This window comes from Suncus etruscus, chromosome 19 (genome assembly GCF_024139225.1).
Source record: "Suncus etruscus isolate mSunEtr1 chromosome 19, mSunEtr1.pri.cur, whole genome shotgun sequence".
NCBI classification, from domain to species: domain Eukaryota; kingdom Metazoa; phylum Chordata; class Mammalia; order Eulipotyphla; family Soricidae; genus Suncus; species Suncus etruscus.
In genome coordinates, this window is record NC_064866.1 from 4,919,980 (window position 1) to 4,941,944 (window position 21,965).

Here is a 21,965-nt window from a genome sequence, read left to right on the forward strand (position 1 = left end):
AATTCTTGCTTTTTTTTTTAAATATTAACTATAGGTATAACTATAGAAACTCAAAATTTCTAGCCAAAAACCACATAGTTAACACCACCATAATAAAGAAAAGAAAATGCCCAAGAACAGAGACTACCTTTAAATGCCTTGTCACATCAATAGCTAATTGCACAGTGAGAACACGAGCATTTTCTTTAGTAAATGGTTGGGAACTATGTACAGCTTTGATACAATTTTGGTGTAATCTGGACAACCATGGCCATGCCATGTAAACCATTGACAACTCTTAGAGCACCTTTGAGACTACAATGTGCTCATGATTGAGTATGGTGAAATCTAATGAGGGCAACTGTTGGCGATGGTGGCCCTTACACTAAGGTATTCACAAGGAAATGGGGTGACAATTTATTCATCTTCTTCCCCTTCTTTCTCCTCCTACTCCTCGTCTTTCTCGTCCACCTTTTTTTCTGGAAACTTTAGCACCATCAAACATCCCTTCTGACTTAGAGTCAGTGATATCCTTCTCTTCTCCTTCAGCTTGGTTGCCTTGTTGTTGTAGGGCTGCTTTTTCATTATCACTCAGGTTGTTCCACATGCTCCCCAGCTTTTTTTGCTACACCCCAATTGAGATGCCAGGGTTGTGGACTTGATCTTAGGAGTAAAGTCAGAACAAAACAGGAAGAGTCCAGAAGGTGGTCTTTTGGGGCATTTGGGTCCTTCTTTGTTTTGCCACTGTTGACGGATCCATAATCTTTCATCTTTTTTAAAAAATAATATCTTTATTTAAGCACCAGGATAACAAACATGATTGTAGTTGGGTTCAGTCATAAAAACGAACACCCCCCTTTACTATTGCTACATTCCCACCATCAATGCATCTCACAGTCATAGCTAATTTTGTCTGCGTTGGCCAGCTAGTCAAATTTGGACTTCTTTATTCCAGACACAGTGTTCCATCTCTCAGAGTACTTTTTGGAGAACTGGGCAAAATTGAAAGAACTTCAGGGTTTTTCTTCTTATGCTCTTCTCTGCAGGTCTGCACAGAGAAGTCATATGCAGATATCTTCCCCTTTGGCTTCTTCAATTCACCTTTAGGTATGTTGACTGTATTATTTGCTCGTCTGGGCTGCTCTTTGCTCCCTAGACTTGCATTAGTTGCCCCCACAAGAGCCACCTCTGGAAGGTATTTTTTGTTACTAATTTTATTTAATTGATATTAATTAGAATAATTATTTGTGATTGATATTAATTAAAATTAAAATATTAATTTAACAATACTGCTCACCTTTTCTATTTTTATCATGGCTTATTCTTGGCAAGTTATAAGTTTCTAATAATTTACTCATTTTTCTTAGTTATCCAGTTAATTGTCATATAAGTGTTTCTAGAATCCATGTGATTCTTATTTAATGCATTGAGGTGTGATTTGAGAACTAGGGGTTTAGATCATATGTGAAATTTTGTATTTTACAGGTATCATGTTGCTTCTAGTATTTGCTTTTCTGTAGTTGGCTTAAATAAGGCCTCATTATTGATCACAAAAACTCTGCATAAATACTTTACATAAATGGACAACTATGAAATGCTTTTAAAATGTAATCAAGGTCAGGATAGTGAGTCCAAAGGTATAGGACATGCAGCCGGATGGAACAGAAAAAAATTAAAGCTCAGAGCTAAATATTCAGTCTACAGAGTCAACAATATTGAAATCATGAGATACAAACTTTAACAACCAAACTCAAAAATGGTGCCTGTTAAAATGGCAGGGTGGCTGGAGGTGGGTATGCAATGGGATTCTGGGAACATTGGTAGAAAGAGACTGACACTGTTGGTGGGATTGGTGCTGAAACCTTGTATGTCTACAATTTAACTAGGGATAAGTTCGTAGATCACAATGATCTAAATAAAAAAATTTTAAAAAGAAAAGAAAAATAAGTCTCTAATTCTTACTCTGGTTGTCAGAGTCAGTTCAAAGATAACACCTCCTCAAGAAAACAAGACCTGAAGAAGATGCAGTTTTTATTATTTATAGCTAATATAAAATCCAGTCTGGAATGTAGATAGGTTTTCTAAGTTTATCAAGAGCTGAGAATCTTAATCTGAGATATGCCAGGGAATGAAACTGAATGATTAAAAACTGACCTGTGAAAAAAACAGTGAAAAATTTTGGTTTTTAATAGATGGCAGTAACACTTGGGTTTAGCCAGATGGTTAGTGAAGACCTAAGACAGGGAAGCAAAAGATTGGATGTAGAACAAATTTGAAAAACAAAAATAAAGCCTACATTAATTTTTTTTGTTTGTTTTTGGGCCACACCCAGTGACAGTCAGGGGTTACTCCTGGCTGTGTGCTCAGAAATCACTCCTGGCTTGGAGACCATATGGGATGCCAGGGGAAATCAAACCTTGGTCCTTCCTGGGTCAGCCGCGTGCAAGGCAAACACTCTACTGCTGTCCTACCACTCCGGCCCCAAGCCTACATTGATTTTTCTATCACTCTTCAAGATTTCATTGCAGCCTTATTCAAAATTAAACCACAGATAGAAATAAACCAGTTTTGTAAATTAAGAGTAGAGCCAAGCCTCAATCATTGGGTTTTATTACTTAGAATTTGTGATAATTTGGAAAGCAGATTAAATGAAGTTCATGTACATTCATGAATGAAAAAAAATTATCAAACAATTTTTTCTACAAACACGAGTAAAGCCTGCTTTCAATAATATTCCAACAGCACTGATAGTGATAAATAAATTTAAGTTAATTACATATCACAGTAAACTTGTCCTGAAAAATGAATCTTGCATACTGAAAGTTAATACATTTTGAAATATTTTAGGTATCTGAAAGTAATATAAAATTATGTTTATTGTGAAGTGACATGTAATTCTCCATAGTTCTCCCTTCTGCACCCACACCCTCAGCCCTGTTTCTTCCCTCACTTCTTCCAAGAAGTTGAGAAAAGTTGAAAGTATGTGCAATTCTAAATAGAAACTAAGCAATTTAAGCTTCCAAGGTACTGATGAGACTCTGTGAATTGCTTCAGGGTAAGGCAGCTATATCTTGAAAAGTCTACCAAGACATTTGTACAATAATCCTCATAGACAAAGAGAGAAGGGGTGGAAGGTCCAGCTCAGGACATGCAGCCTAGCATAAAGAGTGGTGAGTGCATTTAGACAAATAACTACACTGAGAACTAGCATAACAATGTGAATGAATGAGGGAAGTAAAAAACCTGTCTAGAGTACAGGCGGGGTGGGGTGGGGAGGAGGGAAATTTGGGACATTGGTGATGGGAATGTTTCACTGGTGAAGGGGGGTGTTCTTTACATGATTGAAACCCAACTACAAACATATTTGTAATCAAGGTGTTTAAATAAAGATATATATATATACATACATATATATATATTTTAAGAAAAGTCTTCCAACTTGAAACCTTTAGACTGCTACATAACTGACTGATCACATATTTGAAGAGCTCAAAACCTCATAAAAATTTTATTCCTCTTGTATTTTCAATGTTTTTACATTAGCTAATCTGCAGTTTAAATGCTACGTATTGATTACTGTGGAAACTGTCACCAACACACATTTTCTTAGAGAAATAAAAAATTCTGGTGACAATTTATTAATGTTAAATTACTTTTACAGAGCAGAAGGAGACCTAATTTGCACACACATTCTTCTGAAATGAAAGAATCTTTACCATCCTGAAGCCATTTCAGCTGTCTCGATCTAATTACCACTTAGTATCTCCCAAGCTCTCTCTCTCTCTCCTTTACTCCTTTCCTAGTATTCTCTTTGTTTTAATTGGTGATTCCAGCCATCTGGATCCACTAGCTTATGAAGGCATGGAGAGAAATAGAACATAAAAGAAAACAAACTTCATCCATTTCAATCAAGTCCACATCTGAAAGCTCCTACATTCTATATCATTTCCTTTGCTTTCGGAAATATGGTGTCAGAATAAGTCAAGCTGAAAGGATATCTGGGGATGAATGAAAAGAGAAATGCTAATATCCCATCAGTGTTGAGGCCTGGACTCCAAACCACTTTTAGAACTGTCCAGAGTGTCAGTTTGCCACATGGCAGAGGGAGCGGGAGGGACCTAGGAGGTTTTATAATGAGAAATCTGGGCTTTGCAGGCGACCATCTGGCTTAAAATCCTCGATCAGCCTTTCTACCCTTATAATTTTTTAGTAGTATTTTTTCTTATTTAATATACTTCAATTGTCTACCTGGAAAGATAGAAGAACAGTAAAGGAGTTGTGATTAGTGGATGAAGTTGATGTGAAAATATCCATTAAAAGATGTGTTAACATGTTGGCTTACATATCAAAATAACACACCTGATGATTTATTGGAGGCAAGATGGTATAGAAAGGATATATGTGATGAAAAAAATCTTGCAGCAAGGCTGTACTTACTTTGCTTTTACCTAGATTATGTACTAAAAATAACTATTATTATGAGTTGAAAAAAATTTCTTTCAGCCACACCACCCATATTTTTAACCCTGTCAGTCATTGTGAATATTTTTGCAAATATTCTGCCTCCTAAATGTTTTCCCATCTAACTCTAGGACTAATCTAATTTAGTCTAGACGATCACAACCTCTCATCCAGGTCAGAACTATGGCCTTTAAAACAATGTCCTGTTGGGGCATAGAGAGCTACTACAGCTGGTAGGACACTTGCTGGTACATAGCAAACCTGGGATTGGATCCTCAAGATGTATCTCTAAGTGCAGAAGTAGAAATAACCTCTGAATATTGCCAGTTGTGGTCCAAAACTAAAACCAGAAACCAACCACTAACAACAGAACCCTCAACTCTTCTTTCCAAACCAAACCAAACCAAACCAAAAATGCCTCACTGGTCAAGCCATGCCACCCTGAGGTTCCCTCTCACCAGTGTGCCAAAAATTTTTGGTCAATGAAGTTGGAGCCCATTGAAAAGATGAATAGACTATTGGACACATAATGTTGGAATGTGCACAACCGCCTGAAAGTTCTCGAAAGTTCTTTAGGACAACTTTATCTTTGAATTAGAGAGTTGCTAAATTGAGGAAATGGCTTTGTGGCTAAACAAGTGGCAACAGTTGGTCAGAATTTATGAAAATATTTGTCCCAAGATCATGAATGGATTCCTGTAACCCTGGGCCCTGGTGGCATTCCTGGATACCACTATGGAAATGGGCATCTTCAAACCTGGCCTTTGTGGACATGCAGATAATACAGGAGATCCATGGGAAGATGCTAATCAAGGCCTTGGGTGCCATGATGTAGCACATTACAGCACTCACCAGGGTGGACCTGGAGTTCAAGGACATGTGCATCTTGTGCGCATAGACAGTGGCTACAATATGGATGCCAAGGAGGAAGGAGAGTTTGGTATCACTGTGTGTAACATCCCATAGGTAGCAGTGGAGTAGACGGCTAACTCCATCTCTAACTTCCTCAACCTGTGACTGTGTAAGACCTGACTGTATTAGGCATTTTGGAGGGTTCAGGGCCAAGATCATAAAAGAAGTTCTGAGCAATAATACACCAGGTAGGGTGTTTGCCTTGTGCATAGCATTGCTAGGAGTAATTCCTGAGTGCAGAGCCAGGCAGGCAAAACCTAAGCATCACAAAGCATGGCCCCCAAACAAAAACAAACAGAACATCTGTGACATGGCTTCAGACATAGAGTGCATCTACTGAAAAGATGTCAGGTTCCATTGACTTTGGGTCAAAGTGGTTGCTATTTGACTCATAGCCTTTGTATTAAGCATCCTATTTTCTGACGTCTATTTGCAGGATGGAATTCCTCTGCATGCAGCCCATCTATACCCTAAAAGAAATATTGGATCAGAGCAACTGAGTGTTTTTGTATTGTAATAGCAATAAGCATATTCAACATGTCATCAATGGCTTTACTATAAAACTGATAAGACAAGGGGTATTTTTGGTGAATGTCTTATCCCATGATCCCAAGGAAGTCTGGGCCTATGAGTTAGCCATCAACATGTCTGAGTCAGAGTCTTTAGGTTTTGCTCAGAGTCCCCAAATCTTATCTGTACATCTAACACAGCTAGATAGACTAGCAAGTGTCTCTAGAGATTTTGGTGACAGCTGCCACTGGGACCCACTGGCCCATCACAGGTCATATCCCAGAAAGCTTAAAAACCTGTCTGAACATAAATTATTTTTTCTTAACTTTTAACTTTTTTTGTACCATACCCAGAGGTACTCGGGGCTTACTTTCATCTCTGAGCTCAGGAATAACTCCTGGCAGTGCTGAGGGCACCATATAAAGTTCTTGGGTGACCATGAACAAAGAATTCTTTATCATACCAGCTCCTTGGTCAGTAATAGACCAACATATAATCCATCCAAAGCTCAGTGGCACTTTGCACAGATATCCACCTGGCATTGTGAGCACAGCCCCATGGAAGGCCTTCCTATATGAAAGCCATCATGGTGGTGACACACATCCTTCCTAGATGCCCTCATAATAAGTCCACAAAAAGAGGGGACAATTAAGAGCACCTCAAAAAAGCAATAACAGAGAGTTGACAATGGAACTCATTCATGAATCTGGAACCAAGAGACACAAAGGGACCCGATTCAATTCCTGGCATCCCATATGGTCCCCCAGCCTGCCAGGAACAATTTTTGAGTGCAGAGCCAGGAGTGACCCTGAGCCCCTCTGGGTGTGGCCCAACAACCAATCAACCAATAAATAAATAAAGTTAATAAAAATGAGGAAACCCCCACCCCCATACTATAGTCCTTTGGTCAACAAGGATTGGTTACCCCATCTTGTGTATGGCAAGGTGAAATCACTACAAAAAGGGAAGCAGACTTTGCCTGTATCAGAAAGACACAAAGCAGCCAGCCAAAACCAAAGGTCAGGCTCCCACGTACAAGTCTGCACACAGAACTGCAGAACAGGGCAGGCAAGTTGGTTGTGAGAGCGGTTACACCTTCTGGTGATGCCAAAAAAAAAATGCTATTAAGTTTTACAAGCTGTTTGTGCTCAAATATATTTTCTCAGTCTCACATCCTCAGCTATTTTATGAAGTGGAAAGTCCTGAACTGAAAGGGTTCAAGAAGAATAATATTGCATTTCCTAATGTCTCAAAAAACACTTTTTATGGTAACTTCTGAGACTGTCTATGAACAAAGCCATCTTTTAAGACATAGATAAATTCTTCTTACCTTTATGTGTTATTTTATATAAGTTCACTTCAGACATTTTATTAGATGTGACAAGTTCTATTATAGTTGTCTCAGCTACGTATTATATTCATAGTCTTTTGTATATCACCTTTTTATTTATTTAAAAGATGTCCTAATTTGGGGCCGAAGTGATAGCACAACAGTAGGGTGTTTGCTTTGTACATTGCCAACCCGGGATGGACCAGGTTTGATTCCATATGGTCTCCTGAGCCTGCCAGGAGCAATCTCTGAATGCAGTGCCAGGAGTAACCCCTGAGCGCGACAGGGTGTGAAGAAGGAAGGAAGGAAGGAAGGAAGGAAGGAAGGAAGGAAGGAAGGAAGGAAGGAAGGAAGGAAGGAAGGAAGGAAGGAAGGAAGGAAGGAAGGAAGGAAGGAAGGAAGGAAGGAAGGAAGGAAGGAAGGAAGGAGGAAGGAAGGAAGGAAGGAAGGAGGAAGGAAGGAAGGAAGGAGGAAGGAAGGAAGGAAGGAAGGAAGGAAGGAAGGAAGGAAGGAAGGAAGGGAAGGGAAGGGAAGGGAAGGGAAGGGAAGAAAGGAAGGAAATGAAGGTATTTTTTGGTTCATTCCATCACAATTAATGAGAATTTCTAGGAATGAGGAACAGGTACCAAAATTCTAAAAGACTTTTCCAGGTAAGTGACTGTTCTTCTAATGTTTGCCTTATTTTCATAGTGATCACATTGAAATTGCACTAGAAGGAGTTTAGCTTTAAATTCCTCACTGACTACGGTTAAGGCTTTGTTTGATCTAGATAGTTTGGTAGGACCCGTGATCCAATGGATTGATTCTTTATTGTTTTTAAAAATCTGTCGTGACTATGATTTCAGATTTCAGATTCCCAATTGTCTGAGATCTGAACTCTTTAATTATATTACAGAACATTGTGATTCTGTTAGATTGTCCTGTTAATCTGACAATATCAGCGACCATGCTTTTTCAGTGTTCATACAGGAGATAAACTAGCGACCCCATTTGCCTGTAGTGAAATCATGGAAGGATTTGAAGCAAGATGTTGAAACCAGAAACATTGGAGTTAATGGAGTTTAAGGGTCTAAGTTCCCACATGTATGTGGTAGCATCAATATGGCTTTAGATGCTAAAAGTGGGTGTCAGTATGTTTTTTGTTTGCTTATTTGTTTATTTTTTGTGCAGGGCAGCCTGCAAAATGTGGCACATGGTGCAGAGTCTCTGGGGTGGGCAGGGTCAAAGACCTGGACACACCTAAATGACACCAGAGGCTGGTGTCTGTATTTTGGGTCCTTCTGGGTGTGTCCTAAATCCCACAATTGATGCATAAACTTCCTGTACTAGTTGACAAGGGAGAAGTGGCACATAGCTTGAAGGAAGTAGACCTGGTGGGGTTCAGATATGGATATACCTATATATCCAAAAATATTCTTTAAGAAGTCAAACTGGGCACACACAGATATACCCAAAAAATGCCACTATGTCATTGACCCACTTTTATCACTTTGCCACTACTCTCTGCAGAAACACCTAAATACCAAACATTACATGTATGCTATGCTGTGCTTGATATCTCTGGGATGTTTTGGAACCAGGGTGGACCACCTTTCTCATATCTCTGTCCCAACAGAAGTGCCAACAAACAGGCCATGCTCCAGAGATAGCATAAGCTGAGTTGATTATCCCAGCTTTATAGATTCTTGAAGTTATGGATTGCACAACTATTTATGCAGCTGCTTGATACCTTCATAGTTTTAATACTGACATTCCAGTAGGAATACATCAAATGATAGCATAGAAGCCCAACAAATTCAACAAACAAAATCAACAACAGAATACTCAACTAGCAACTAACAGTTTAGTAAATTGTCAAACCCCATTGCAAGATATGATAATTTTCACAACTTTTCTCTTAATCAAATCTTTTTCTACAATCCCATTACCATTTACTTGTAACAAGCAATGTTAAGTAAATTATTTATACCTGCAGAGGAGATGGTTTGGGAGAGGTTGGAAAACTTAGGGCAATGGTGGAAGGAATCTTAACACTTGTAGTGGGATCGATGTTGGATTACAGAATGCCAGAAATAACTTTATTGTGAGCAACACTGTAAAACACAGTGTGTTTTAAATTAAAGAAATTTATTTATTTAAAAGAGAGGAAAGGTGGCTGGAGAGATAGCATGGAGGTAAGGCATTTGCCCTGCATGCAGAAGGTCAGTGGTTCAAATCCCGGTATCCTGTATGGTCCACTGAGCCCTCCAGGAGCAATCTCTGAGTATAGGGCCAGGAGTAACCCCTGAGCACTGCCAGGTGTGACCCAAAAAAAAAACAAAAAAACAACAACAAAAAAATAAAAAGAGAGAGAAGAAAGGTAAGATTTACACTAAGAAAATATTGCATTTAAGGATATTTTACTCTTACCTGCAAATATTATTGTTTTATCAATACTGTGGGGAGTAGAGAGAAAATTGCTTTATACTATTATCTATGTTCACCAGTAAAATAAAATTAAAAGAAAAAAAACTATGCTAAACACTGACATTACTGAGATTAGATCTCAATTTTTTTCCACAATTTAAGAAAATGACATTTATTTATTATGATGATATGTTAGCAGAAATTACAAGGTAATAATAATGCAATATAAATTCATCAAATAGGTATTTTATTACAGAAATTCCACAGGTTTATTGTATTAATAATAGAGATTTATTTTTATTTTTATTTGCCGAGTCCATTTCTTTTCTTTTTTCTTCCATTTTTCTTTTTTTTTCCCTCTCTTTTCTTTCTTTTTTTGGTAGTTGTCACCAAATTTTTTTCTCCCCTTTTTCTTATCCTTTTATCTCCAATGACAGTGGAATAGATGATCAATCTACAACAAACTGTAAAGTGGAGACCAGTTGCACTAGCATTCTGGGGGTAAGGAGGGAGATGTGGGATGCATACTGGGAACAGGGGCGGACAGAGGACAGCACTGGTGGTGGGAATGCCCCTCATTCATTGTCACTATGTACCATAAATGATGCAATGAAAGATTTGTAATGCACTTTGGTCACAATAAAAATAAAAAAAAATGTTTTTTAAGGTTTTCTCTTCAAACAAAAGTCAAACAGGTGTTACTAAAATTTATATGTGACCACAAAAACTCTGACTAGGCAAGCAATACTTCACTAATAAAATAATACAATGTTACAATAAAAATAGGCACACATTAATAAAATAAAAGTGACATCCTCATATACACATTTAGAACTTAAGTTATGACAAAGAAGCCAAGATCATAAAGTGGAGAAAATAAATTTTCTTTCATAATTTATGTTGAGAAAACTGGGTGACCATGTACAAAAATCATAAAACTAGATCACTACCTCATAAACACAGAATTTAATTTAAAGTGGGTTAAAGACTTGGATGCCAAATAAAACCATAAAATACACTGAAGAAAAGAATTAGGCAAATGATAGGCTTTCTGATACAGAGTCCATTTGATTTTGGCTTTCGTGATTTATTTGGGACTCAATTATATTAGCAAGAAAAACAAAAGAAAAAAATAAATGGTATCCGTTTCTGTACTACAAAGAAAAATATCACTGAGACATATACAGATAACTGCATGGGACAAAGTACTCAGATACTATACATAGATAATGGGTTATAAGACTCTGAAAACAACCAAGATGCCCTTCAGCAGATGAATGGCTAAAGAAACTGTGGTACATATACACAATGGAATATCATGCAGCCGTCAGGAGAGATGAAGTCATGACATTTTCTTATACATCGATAGACATGGAATCTATTATGCTGAGTGAAATTAGTCAGAGGGAGAGAGAGAGACACATACAGAATAGTCTCACTCATTTATGGGTTTTAAGAAAAATTAAAGACTTTGAAATAATTCCCAGAGTTGAGGGCCGGAAGGACAGGCTCAAGATAGGAAGCTCACCACAAAGAGTGGTGAGAGCAGTTAGAGAAATAACTATGTTGAGAACTATCATAACAATGTCAGTGAGTGAGGAATGTAAAAAGCCTGTTTTGAACACAGACGGGGAGTGAGGGAGGGAAGAGATGGGGGCATTGGTGATGGGAAGGTTGCAAGAGTGAAGGGGGGGTGTTTTTGTTATGACTGTAACCCAACTACAATTGTGTTTGTAATCACGGTGTTTAACTAAAGAAATTATTTAAATAAAAAGACTTTAAAAGATAATGGACTATAATATCAGATGTTTATATATTCAGATCTAAAATTTAAGACAACCAGATTTAAAATGCAGAGAAAAGCTGAACAAACTCATTACCAAAAGATGTATATGTAGAGTCACCAGACTCTTGAAACTATCTATCTCATCAATGTTGATGTCAAGGAAATGCAAATTAAAATGGCAATGAGATATCACCTACAGGGCAGAAGGTCTAACCAAATAGGTCAGGAGCTGTTAGTGCTGTTGAGGACAAAATAATAGTCATTCAGTATTGGTGGAAATGTTAATTGACCCAAATTATATGAAAGATAAAATAGTTATCAAAAAGTTAAAATAGAACTAATAAAGCTAATAGAATCAGAAATCCCATGTCTACATATTTGCCCAAAGAACATGGAAAACAGTAATTCAAAACTACATATGAACACCTATATTTAAAACAATGCTTTTTATAATAGCCATGATAGGGAACCAACCCAAATGTCCCAAACAAATGATAGACAGATAAAATGTAATATATGTATAGACATAATGAAACATTATTCAACTTTTTAAAAATAATATCTTTATTTAAGCACCATGATTACAAACATGTTTATAATTGGGTTTCAGTTATAGAAAAGAACATTTTCCTTCACCAGTACAATCTTCCACCATCAATGCCCCCTCATTTCTCCACCCCCACCTGTATTCCAGGTAGGTATTCTATTTTTCTTATTCATTACCATTGTCATGAGAGTTGTTAGTATAGTTATTTCTCTAACTACACTCACCACTCCTTGTGGTAAACTTCATATTGTGGGCCAGCCCTTGCAGCCCTCATCTCTATTTTCTCTGAATTTTTTCAGCTTTTAGAAGAGGTAAAATCTTTCCTTTTAATACAACTTGTATGAAACTGGCGGAAAGTTCATGCTAATAAATATTATAGGAGTAGTAACATATTGGGGGCAAATTCATCATTTTAAAGTAAACAATTCAGTGGTACATGATACTTGACAATACTGGACAACCCTCACTATTACCAAGTTCTAATATTTGATACCACTCTGCATTTCAACTTCATAAATTTATCTTTAGTATATTACACATGAATCATATGCTATCTTCATTCACTTATTGTGATGCTTTGGAAAGTTCTTTACGTTGTAACATATATCAATATTTTTAAAGAATGAGCATTTTAATCATGTCTACTTTTTAGTAATAATAATTACTAGTGTTATGTGATTGACACAATCTATAAACCCAATTGGAAGTTAATGACAAATTTTTCAAGATGAATAATTGATAATAAAAGGTATGCATTTTTGTACAGGAAAACTTAGAGAAGCCCAATATATACATCTGAACTTTTAAATTAACTTTCAAAAATATTATATTTCATCATGAGGTATTTATATAACTAAATCTGTGGAAGTGGTAATGATGCATAGAAACAACCTATAATCTACTCTGAAGGACAATCAGTGACTTCTAAGTTTTTGACTATTACGAATAGTGTTCTTTTGGGACAGGCCTATGGAGTCGTTTACTTTGCCAATTTACTAACATTCTAATATTCATTACTTTTTCAAATAAATTACTTTTATATGCATTATGTAACGGTCTAAGAGACAGTCTTGCTGTCTTGCATACTGCTGAACCCATTCAAATCTCTGGCATCATATATGCTCATTGGAACACTACCCTAACCATTCCTGAGCACAGAGCCAGAAATAGCCCCTGAGCAGCTCTATATGTGCCCCTTCAAAAGAAAGAAAAAAAACTTAAACATAGCTAGATGTATAACATATACAAATGGACCTTAATGTAATGGGTAGAAATAGGTAAAATGGAGTTTTTCTAGACAAAGCCTAGTGAGTGGGTGGCCCTTGTTCTTCTAATTTGAACATAATGTTGGATTCTTTTGTGGAGTTAAGTTAAAAGTTGTTTTAATTAGTCAATTTATGTATTACAGATGAAAATATAGATAACCATACTTTTCAACTTTTCACTAAAACAAAACAACCATTTAATAGACAATGCAGCCTTCATCAAATATACTTACATAATACAAGTGTGATATAGTAGGCAAGAATCAAGTGGAATTTGATGACAGATTTTTCAAGATGATAAATTGATAATAAAAGTTATGCAATTTGTACAGGGAAATTCAGCGTGTACATCTGAACTTTTAAAATAACTTTCAAAAATATATTATATTATGAAAAATATATACATATATAGTTCTTTGGAAGTGGGAAAACCTAACATAGTGTATCACTGCATTGTATATTAGGACCACTGAGGGAAATGCAAAAAATATTGTAGATATTTTTTGGTTCATTCCATCACAATTAATGAGAATTTCTAGGAATGTGGAACAGGTACCAAAATTCTAAAAGACTTTTTCCAGGTAAGTCAATTATTCAGCAAGGTTGAAACCCTCTGACTTTGACTGTTGCCATTAGTGGGCTCTTACTCAGTTTTTGGTATATTCATCGAGACTTATGACACCTAACCTACATGTCAATTGACTTCCCAAAATAATTTAAGTTTCTACTGCTCTTATTCTGCCTGAATAATGTGGGAACTTATGAGTTCTACTTAATCTATTTCTAATAAAGTCTCATCATCATTCTTTTGGTCTCTTATATAAATTGAGCTTATTTCTCCAATTTGAAGATGAAGGCCTGAACATCGAGACCAGAATCTTCTCTTTCATTTTTTTCCTCTAGATTCCAAATCACTAGTCTTAAACATTGTATTTAGCTACTATTAAATGCAGAATTATTCTGTTCTTGATATAGGATTGAAGCAGTTTATGTTAAAGAATGGCTATTGAAGACTCAATTTTCTAAAAAAATGAATGTGAAAGTTCCTTAAAAAGAAGTCCTGTAACATACATATAAGACATAATATGACTCGTGTAGCTACTTTAAAAACCATTCATCTTTGTGCTTTACTTCCCTGAGAAATATGCTATAGGGAATTGTAGACAAAATTAACTGTCTTTTTTTTTAAATTCAGTCTATTTTAGTAAAAAATTAACCCTGATATTTCTAGATTGAGAGGGCTTTTGCATACCTCACTTAATATTAACAGTAGTTTTTAGTGATTCACTTTATCTTAGTTATAAAAATAAATACTTATAGTGGTATAATTTGAAGCCAATCTTGTTTACTTTAAGGCTAATGCCATTCTATGAAATTCTTACCTTACTTTACTATGTTATAGAATATGAGACAAATATCATTTTGATGTTGGTGTCTATTTCATAAAATAGATATGTAGAAAACATACATTTTGGGAGCCAGAGTGGTAGTGCAATGTTAGGGCATTTGCCTTGCACACAGCCAACCCAGGATGGACTTGGGTTCGATCTCCAGCGTCTCATATAGTCCCGAAGCCAAGAGCGATTTCTGAGTGCATAGCAAGGAGTAATCTATGAGCGTCCCCAGGTGTGGTCCAAAAATCTATCAATCAATAGATATGTCTTTATAATCTAATTTAAAAATTTAAAATATAATCAATTTAAATATAATCTAATTTAAAAATATATATTTAAATATAATCTAATTTAAAAAGTTGTCCAGATAACAAATTTGGCTAGGACTATCAGATATGGAGAGGTTCTTAGTGGTGAATTGTCTTCTTAAATGGTTTCCATATAAATTGTTTCCATAAAATAAGTTCATAGGTTTACTCCATTATTTCTCTGATACTTGTTGCAAGATTCAGAGAACAGTCAAGTAAAAAATGGAAGGTGAAAGATAAAGTTGGTCTACTGTTCTGACTGTATTGTCTTCAAGTCAAGAGAATCTGCAGAACCTCTGAATAGATTTGAGCATTCTCCATGTAGAGAAAGAACTATGAGAAACTTCAGCATGCCTTTGCTCCAGAGATTTTTCCAAGAGTTATGGAACTCTCCATGTAGAAGCATAACCATTAATCTCAGAACCCAAAAGGTGCCCAATATTATATTAAAATGGATTTCAAAGGACTGATAACTCAAGCTAATAATGATGGAACCAGAATTATGAACAAAAAGAACTAAGAGTGACATCCTCTTCAGAAAGAGGGGACACTTTGTCCTCTCGTCCTTCACCCAAATTACCAAACGGTATGTATTCTCCAGTAAACTCCCAGAAGGCCTCCAGAATAAAACTGTTCAGTCTGCCAAGATTCCCTTCAACAGATGAATGACTAAAGAAACTGTGGTACATATACATAATGGAATATTATGCAGCCGTCAGGAGATGAAGTCATGAAATTTTCATATACATGAATGTACATGGAATCTATTATGCTGAGTGAAATAAGTCAGAGAGAGAGAGAGAGATAGACACAGAATAGTCTCACTCATCTATGGGTTTTAAGAAAAATTAAGGACACTATTGAAATAATTCCCAGAGACAATAGAGATGAGGGCCAGAAGGATCAGCTCACAATATGTAGCTTACCACAAAGAGTAGAGATGCAGTTAAGGAAATAACAACACTAAAAACTATCATGACAATCTTAATGAGTGAAAGAAGTAGAATGCCTGTCTCAAATATAGGCAAGGGTTGGGAAGGAAAGAGGGGGTCATTGGTGGTGGGAATGTTGCACTGGTAAAGGGTGGTGTTCTGTTTATGACTGAAACCCAACTACAATCGTGCTTGTAATCATAGTGCTTTAAAAAAAGATTGTATATAAAAAAGGAATTGTTCTCTCTAGACATACATTGAACTATCCACTCTTAACCAACCAATGCACCCTTGGAGACCAAACTCATACAATCTTCTCAGCTCCAGATTTTTTTTTTTTTTTTGGTTTTTGGGCCACACCCATTTGACGCTCAGGGGTTACGCCTGGCTATGCGCTCAGAAGTCGCTCCTGGCTTGGGGGACCATATGGGACACCGGGGGATCGAACCGCTGTCCGTCCTAGGCTAGTGCTGGCAAGGCAGACACCTTACCTTTAGCGCCACCGCCCGGCCCCTCAGCTCCAGATTTTCAAACAATATTTCCCAGCAAGGAGACTTCCGGTAAGCAACTGAAGGGCAACTCCTGTCTTTCAGTCTTGGATTTCAGGAAACAGCTTGGAAGGAAGCGCTCCAGGCCCTGGAATTTCTGGGATTTGTTTTTCGGGTCTGTGGCAGAGTGGATTAAAGTTGTCCTGAAACCTTGTAGCCTGAGGGGACCTGAGGGGTAGACAAGGAGGAGCTAGTAAGGCTCAGTTGCTTCATTTTCTATATAATCCATCACTGCCATTATAACTGCAGAAAAAAAGAGTCCAGTAAACTGACTGGAAGGGAGGATAACCTGCCTCTGGCTTTTATTTTTAGTTGCATTATCACACTTACCTTCTCATCTGGCCTTTCATCAAGAGGCTCAAATGTTTTTGTGTCTGGGAGCCTTACTGGCCACGTTTCCCCATTCATTATCAGCAGAGGGGCCTGCCATACTGAACCCATGTGTAGTTCTTCACCCCCCAACTCCCCATCTCTGGGGACTCTTAGCAGCAACAATTTCGTAATTCAGAACAGACACTCCTCAGAGCAATTGATCTTACAAGTACATTACAACTGGCTTGAACAGGAGATACCAAAGGCCGGGATTTCAGAAACGAGATGTGAACTCCTCAACGGAGAGGGCACCATAAATACCTCCAACATCTTGGAATTTACCTGTAGTATTTGGCTCAACTCAGAAATGGCCTGTGTATCTTAGGAGGAATGAAGGCTGGAAGTTTGGATATTATTTGCAGGTTACATTCAAGAGAGACTTGCAAAATTTTAGGGCCTTCCTGGGAAGGGTCTGAAGTCAGAATAGGCATGTTTTAATGTTGACTTGGTTTCAAATGAATTAGTGTAACTGTGATTTTTTTCCAATTCTATGAGCTCAGTCTTTCTATCTGTAAAATGATTATGATAATGCACATTAATAAATATAAATTGCCTTAATTTATAAGATTTCTGTGATGGTTAAATTCACATGAAAACTCTGCACAGAGTTTGATATAGTATCTATTCAAGTAAATATTATTTACTAAATGTCACATAATGGCTACCCCATTACTTATATACTTATAAGTATTAATTCCATGGTATACTTTAAATACAACTACTACTTTGAAATGTCACTGCACACACCACCCAGGAAATTCCATTCATCCTGAACCATTAAGTGTATTATTCATTATAGTAGTCATATGCTCTTTTTTGCCCCTCTCAAAATCATCCCTCAGTCAAAAGACAAAACAAATGTACTTTCTTGCCGAAAAGTTTTCAGTGAATTCCCATTCTTTCTTTGATTAAAATGAGAACTTTTGGTACCCTAAAAGTTTTGGCCTGATTTTATTCCTGCATATTTCTCTTTACCATTTTTTCTCTCTCCTATTAGTTTTTTTTCAATTTCACTTCCTCTCTCCTTCCTTTCTTCTACTTCTCATTTTTCACTTACTTCTCCTTTTCTTTTTCCCCCTCTGTCAACTGATTACCCTCGAGCCACAGCCATATTTGCTTCCTGTAAATTAGACTATGGTAATAACATGGCTCTCTTCATCGTCCCTATCATTAGGTGCGGTCACTAAATTCCGACAGAACAATGGCAACTAAGGTGGCAGATATTACGTCTAAATTTTGAAGTTTCTTTCATATGTTGGCTGCATATTGATGTAGATGGAAATATTGAATATCAACTAGACTTTAAGTAAAGGTTAGAATAAATGTGTACTCTGTTGAGCCACTGAAATGTTAGTTTGTTAACACATCTAGCATTATCTTAAGCAATAGTCCCTGTTTCTGTGTATCAAACTTCTTAAGCATTTAGTCATTATGATTTCTAATCCCAGTATACTTGGAATATTTTTTCCTCACTTATTTATGTGGCTGACTCATGACTTCTTCTCAACTCACCTAAAATATTAATTTTTTCAGACAGATTTCCTGTACCCTCCAGTCTGAAGTGGTTCTTTCATAACACTATGTTTAGCCGAGGCTATATTTTCTTTTCTCAGTGTCTCTCTCTCATTCAGTCCAATACAAAGTCATGTTCACATTATCTGTCTTCTTGAGAGTGGACTTCTCAGGGACATAATGTTATCTGAAAATTAATTGAATAAACTTTTGAAATTATTTTTATAGATATTGAGATTTATCTTGGGACTAAAGTAATTTTGACATATTTGTTGGTAAAAATAAAGCATTGATGATAAATGTATTAATCTGTATAGAAAAACTAGAATAAACAAAAACATATCTGCATGAATGCCTTTCATACTATAAATGCATATGCTGCATCCATTTAAAATGTCTTTCTTCGGGCCCGGAGAGATAGCACAGCGGTGCTTGCCTTGCAAGCAGCCAATCCAGAACCTAAGGTGGTTGGTTCGAATCCCGGTGTCCCATATGGTCCCCCGTGCCTGCCAGGAGCTATTTCTGAGCAGACAGCGAGTAGTAACCCCTGAGCACCGCCGGGTGTGACCCAAAAACCAAAAAATAAAATAAAATAAAATAAAATAAAATGTCTTTCTTCATTTGTTTATCTATGCTACTTTATATGAAAAGCTCATGGTGATCGAAAGTACAGACACTGTAATATAAAAGAAAAAAATCAAGTGTTCTTATACAATGGACTAGATTGATCAATTGTCTGTTGTCAATCAGTGGACAAATAGTAGAGATTTTGAGGTTTTGAGGACAGCAGTTTTTACTTCACTTGACTGTGTTTTTTGTTTGTTTGTTTGTTTGTTTGTTTCTCTCAAGGAATAGAGTTTACCCAGAGTTTACTGATTTCTTAGAGGATGATGGGAATGCATATTTTTTTTTTGATTTATTAGTATAAGAAACTTAATTTCTTAGACAATCCTGGTTTCAATCTGTGAGTTTCGCATGACATAATGTGTTTCCTTTGAGAGTTTGAAAACAAGCAGGAAGGAACACCAGGGGTATTTCTGAGAATATTCTGTCTTCTTCAGGATAGGTACGTGTGTGCAGTCTGTGTTCATTTTCGGATGTCATGCACTTATTATTTGTGTCTTTGCATTTAGAAAAAAACTAAGGAAAAAACAAAGCAACAACAATGTAAAGTACATGTATATTTTTTGCACTTTGTACATATAATAGTTAATTTAGTTGTCTGTTTCTCTATGTAAATAAGCAAGGTTTGTAATGATGATTCTATTAGGCATCTGAAAAATCCCACAATCTCTGAAAGAAAACATTTCTGGGAGAAAACTTTCCTGACTCAGAAAGCCAGTGTGTAATTCTATTCCAAGTACAAAGGTCGTTTGCCTTGCCTGCACTAACCTAGGATTGACTGCAGTTTGATCCCCCAGTGTCTCATATGGTCCCCCAAACCAGAAGCACTTTCTGAGTGCAGAACCAAGAGTAATCCCTGTGCATCATCAGGTGTGGCCCAAAAACAAAAAAGAAAAGAAAAGAAAAGAAAAGAAAATGTGCTATCTATACACCATGAAGTTCTACTTGGATTAAGAAGAAAAAAAAAAGGGCCAGAGAGATAGCATGGAGGTAAGGTGTTTGCCTTGCAAGCATGTCAGTGGTTTGAATCCTGGCATCCCATATGGTCCCCCAAGCCAGTAGGAGCAATTTCTGAGCATAGAGCCATGAATGACCCCTGAGCACTGCCAATTGTGACCCAAAAACCAAAAAAAAAAATCTCTTGATGTTCCACTACATGGATCAGACTCGAAGGTAGCATGCTGAATGGAGTATGTCCTTGGAACATTGGTGGTTGGTTTTGGGAGTTGAGGGAGTGAGCATACTTTCTGGTGGTGGGTGTAATGTTGGAATGATATAGGCATCATTAAGAGTATTATAAATCATGGTACCTCAGTAAAAATGAGGAAAATACAATAAAAGAAGTAACAAGTATGGGACATTATAAAACTGTTAGCTAAAACCACTATAGTAATCATATTGAAATATATAAATTGATCAAACCAATATGTTAACTTTTAAATTCAAACAATTTTATATATAAATTATAGCTCAATAAAAATTTTAAACATTCATAAGAAACAGAATAAGGGACCAGCGAGTTGGTGCTAGATGCAAGCGGTAGCCAAGGAAGGACCACGGTTTGATTCCCCGGCGTCCTATATGGTCCCCCCAAGCTAGGGGCAAATTTCTGAGCGCTTAGCCAGAAGTAACCCCTGAACATCTAATGGGTGTGGCCCAAAAAAACCAAAAAAAAAAAAAAAAGAAACAGAATAAAATGAGGTGACACCTATGTTTTTAAAGAATAAATGACCATTATGCCAATGATAGTGGGAAGTTATCACTGGGACAAAAATTGGGTGATATGCATTATACCTCTTAGTAACTCTAGGGCAAAGTGCAGTTACTAAAATTAAAAAAAAATAGTGTCTGTCATAGAAGAAGATTGGGCAGAGGATGGGCTTAAAGGGGACTTTAGTAGAAAAGATGGGTGATCAAATATTGCACAATTGAAACTATCAAAAAAACTTTATTTCCTGGCGATTCAATAAATTGAAAAAAAACTTTACAATAGTCTATGATGTTCTTCTCCACTTTATATATGATGAACTTGCTCAATTTTCTTTAGTTTGTTTAAGAATTATACATCTAGAAAATGGTTAAATTAATGTTATAATTCTGTTTTTTTATTGCAAATCAAATTCAGAGACAATATACTTAATATTTTTATTCAATTTGGCCTATCATGCAATATCTCTATCTAATATCACTTCTGATAATATTTTGTCTACTGATAAAACACAGTGCTCCATAAACAAAGTGTTGAAAAATAAACATCCTGCATTTTGCAAAAACTTACATTTCAATACATCCTCATTATTATTTTTATTATTTTCTTCTATTTGCTTTTGGCCTTATATTCTCTAATAATACTCAACAGCTCTTCCCGTATCACAATGCCTTAATTTTTCAGAACTTGTTCATCTTTTTTGTTTGTTTGTTTTGGTGTTTGGGTCACACTCGGAGGCGCTCAGGGATTACTCCTGGCTCTGTGCTCAGAAATTGCTCCTGGCACAAGGGGGACCATATGGGATGCCGGAATTCGAACTACTGTTCATTCTGGATAGACTGTGAGCAAGGCAAATGCCTTACTGCTGTACTAGCTCTCAGGCCTCAGAACTTGTTCATCTTAATTATGATGAGGGCATAGAAAGTTGAACTCCTTTTCTTTTCTAATGGTTATTTAAAATTCACTTTAGAATATGTCATATTGTACTATTGGAAGTTTCCTTATAGCATAATTTTTATAAATGAAAAAATCCTATTTTGTCTTAATAATAGTCCCTTATTACTTTCCAGATGACTGTGCCAATTATGTGGGCTGGCAAGGGTCAACTTCTTTCTCCTGGTTCATTCAGGGACTGAGGATATTTTCCCCCAGCTCAGGACTAGGAAAGAACAGGTTCCAGACTGATAACTAGAGACAATTTATTCCCTTAAAACAAACTGGGATATCTGAAGGGCAATATAATATAGTCCAGGGATAGGTGAGTTGCTATGGAGTTAGGAGTGCTCTGGAACAAGGCAGTATGCGAATAGGTAATATAACCAGAACTCTTTGTGAGGGAGGAGAAACTTCCCAAGATCATGCCAAATTAGG

At 36.6% G+C, this 21,965-nt stretch overlaps 1 pseudogene; it reads right to left on the reverse strand.

Annotated features, from left to right (window-relative positions):
• Nucleotides 1–396: 396 nt before the first annotated feature.
• Nucleotides 397–16,819, reverse strand: LOC125997595 (high mobility group protein B3-like; annotated as a pseudogene).
• Nucleotides 16,820–21,965: the final 5,146 nt, after the last annotated feature.